This window comes from Orycteropus afer, unplaced genomic scaffold (assembly GCF_000298275.1).
Source record: "Orycteropus afer afer isolate SDZICR_OR568_19922 unplaced genomic scaffold, OryAfe1.0 scaffold00219, whole genome shotgun sequence".
NCBI lineage: Eukaryota > Metazoa > Chordata > Mammalia > Tubulidentata > Orycteropodidae > Orycteropus > Orycteropus afer.
This window is the reverse complement of record NW_006921806.1, coordinates 3809382-3813317: the sequence shown is the minus strand read 5'-3', so window position 1 is coordinate 3813317 and position 3936 is coordinate 3809382.

Genomic DNA, 3936 nt, shown 5'->3' with positions numbered 1-3936 from the left:
ATACTGCCTCAGAAACCCAAGGAGGGGTCACTATGAGTCAAGTCTGACTCAACAGCACATAAGAATAACAACATATCAGAAGAAGCTATTTGTTATTTACAGGACTTAACCTACCTTTACCAGAGTACAATCTCTCCTCTTCCTCTATTCCCTTAGATAATCTCTCCTCTGTGCCAGAAATCTTTGGGTCATGGCTTCCACACACTTGGGTTGAGTACTGTCAGCAGACTTTGTCAAAATCCAAATTGACACCTCCAAACCTTTTCCTAAAACTTCCCAATACCCACTTAAAAAGGAAGCAAAAGAAAGATTTATTCCTATAACCAATTATTTCCTTCTTAAATGTTTAATTATTCTTTGCACTAGCTCTAACAACATGCCTATTTTTCCTATTACAATGCCAAACAGTCAGGGATGGATGCTTTTGTAGGATTTATGTGTCATTAATCACATTATAATTCCTAGATTTCTTATAGTCCCTAGCCCACATTTATTAGTGTCCAGAGTTTCCCATGAAGCCACATATTTTATCATGGTCAACTTTTCCAGTGCATTCTTCAACATTCTGTGCACCTGGACATGTATGTTTGCCTTTAATTGGTGTGGCAGTACAATACACTTGGACTGTGATGTCACAAGGCTTAACTGAGTTCACTGCCTATTTCTCTCAAAATTTGCATGTCAATTTACAACTCTTACAATTTACTCAAGAGTCTACTTTATTATAGTATGTAGATGATTCACTGGTCTGATCTAAGTCTCAGCAAGTCTACCCTGAAGACAATATTCTTTTATTACAATATTTGACCATTATGAGGCATAAGAACTCCAAAGGAAAGTTAATAATTTAAAATGCCAGTTAAATACTTAGGGCATATAGTGTCAGTAAAGGGGATAACTAAAGACCCCAAAAGAAAGAGCATTGTCTTAGCTTGTCCATACAATTAAGAAACAGTTGAGAGGAATTCTTTGACTTTGTGGTTCTTACAGGATTTAGATGCCCAAATTTTATTTATTGTTGTTGTTGTTGTTATGTGCCATTGAGTTGGACCCAACTCATAGTGACCCCTCCTTGGTTTCCAAGGCAGTATCTCTACGGAAGTAGATTGCCCAACCTTCCTTCCGAGGAGTGGCTGGTGGGTTTGAACCATCAGCCTTCTGGTTAGCAGTCAAGTGCTTTAGGCACTAAGCTATTAGTGCAACCATTATGTCAGAATTTAAAGATTCCAAAGCCTGACCCTTTTCAAGTACCAGGAAATAGTAAGAAGGACATTATAAAATTAAAAGAATCATAAACAAATACACAGGTTTTTTTTTTGTTAGATACCATTGAGTCAGCTCTGACTTTTAGTGACCCTATACCCACCAGCCACTCCTCGGAAGGAAGGTTGGGCAATCCTACTTCCGTAGTGATACTGCCTCGGAAACCCAAGGAGGGGTCGCTATGAGTCGGGGCCGACTCGATGGCACATAACAACAACAACAACAACATACACAACAGAATGAAACACTGCCCAGTCTTGCACCATCATCACAATCTTTGCTGTGCTTGAGCCCATCATTGCAACCACTATGTCAGTTCATCTTATTGAGGGTCTTCCCCTTTTTCACTGACCCCCACTTTACCAAGCATGATATCTTTCTCCAGGGAATGGTCCCTTCTGACAATATGACCAAAGTAGGTGAAACAAACTCTGGCCATTCTTACTTTTAAAGAGCATTTTGGATGCTCTACTTCCAGGACACATTTGTTCTTTCTTCTGGAAGCCCATGGTATTTTCAGTATTCTTTGCCAACACCACAATTCAAAGGCATCAACTTCTTCGATCTTCCTTATTCATTGTCCAGCTTTCACATGCATAAGAGGCAATTGAAAATACCATGGTTTGGGTTAGGTGCACCTTAATCTTCAAAGTGACATCTTTGTTCTTTTGCACTTTGAAGAAGTCCTTTGCATCACATTTGCCCAGTGCAATACAATGTCTGATTTCTTGACTGCTGCTTCCATGAGTGTTGATTGTGGAGCCACGTCAAATGAAATCTTTGACAACTTTAATCTTTTCTCCATTTACCATGATGATGCTTACTGATCCAATTGTGAAGATTTTTGTTTTCTTTACATTGAGGTGTAATCTATACTAAAGAATGTAGTTTTTTATTTTCATAAGTGCTTCAAGTCATATTCACTTTCAGTAAGCATATTCACTTTCAGTCATCTGCACTAGACCTTGTGTTCTTCTTCATATAGTCCAGCTTCTCAGATTATTTGCTAAGCGTGTAGATTGAATAAGTATGGTGAAAATATACAACCCTGATGCACATCCTTCCTGATTTAAAACCATGCAGTATCCCTTGTTCTGTTCAAATGACAACCTCTTGGCCTATGTATGGGTTCCTCCTGAGCACATTCAAGTGTTTTGGAATCACATTCTTCACAATATTATCCATAATTTATTATGATCCACACAGTCAAATTCTTTTGCGTCATCAATAAAACATATCTCTCTGGAATTCTCTGCTTTCAGCCAAGATCCATCTGAAATCAGCAGTGATATCCCTTATGCCACATCCTCTTCTGAATCCAGCTTGAATTTCTGGAAGTTTCCTGTCAACAATAATGTTTGTAACCTTTTGTAAATTACCTTCAGAAAAATTTTACTTATGTGTGATATTAATGATATTGTTAAATATTTTCTGTTGAATCACCTCTCTTTTGAATGGGCAAAAGTATGGACCTCTTCCTGTCAGTTGGCCAGGTATCTGTCTTCCAAAGTCCTTGGCATAAATGAGTAAGTGCCTCCAATGGCGCATCCATTTGTTGAAATATCTCAATGGGTATTCCATCAATTCCTGGAGCCTGTTTTTTGTTTATTTGCTTATTCCTTCCTTTTTTCCTTCTTCCTTCTTCCTTCAATACTATTGGTTAAATGTTGACCAATTATTTTTGGTACAGTGTCTCTGTATTCCTTTCATTTTCTTTTTAACACTTCCTGGGTCATTCAATATTTTACCAATGGAATCTTTCAATATTGCAAGTCAAGCTTTGAAATTTTTCTTCATTTCTATCAGCTTGAGAAATGCTGAGTGTTCTCTTCCCTTTTGGTTTTCTAAATCCAAATTTTTGCATATTTCATTATAATACTTTACTCTGTCTTCTCAAGCTACCTGTTGAAATCTTCTGTTCAGCTTTTTCATTTCATCATTTCTTTTACTCATTTTAGCTACTGTATGTTCAAGAGAAAGTTTCAGACTCTCTTCTGACATCCATTTTGGTCTTACCTTCCTTTCCTGTATTTTCAACAATGTTTTTCTTTCTTAACATATAATGTTCTTGTCTTCATCCCACATCTTCTCTGGTGTTCAGTCATTAGTGTTCAATGTGTCAAATCTATTCTTGAGATAGTCTCTGTATTTAGGTGGAATATAATCAGGTAATATTTTGGCTATCATGGATTTGTTTAAATTTTCTTCAGCTTTACTTTGAACTTGCATATGAGGAATTGATGTTCTGTTTCACTGTCAGCTCCTGGCCTTGTTTTGACTGATAACATTGAGCTTCTCAATTGCCTTTTCCACAGATGTAGTTGATTTGATTCCTGTATGTTCCATCTGGTGAGGCCCACATGTATAGCCACTATTTATGTTGTTGAAAAGGGTATTTGCAATGAAGAAGTCATTGGTCTTACAAAATTCTATCTTCTGATCTCCAGCAACATTCACATCACTGATGCCATATTTTCCAACTACAGATGTTTCTTCTTTGTTTCCTACTTCCACATTCCAATCACCAGAAGTTATCAATGCATCTTGATTGGTCAATTTCAGACTGCAGAAGTTGGTAAAAAAAAAAAAAAAATTCAATTTCTTAATCTTTGGCTTTAGTGGTTGGTGTATAAATTTGAATAATAATAATACTAACTGGTCTTCCTTGAAGGT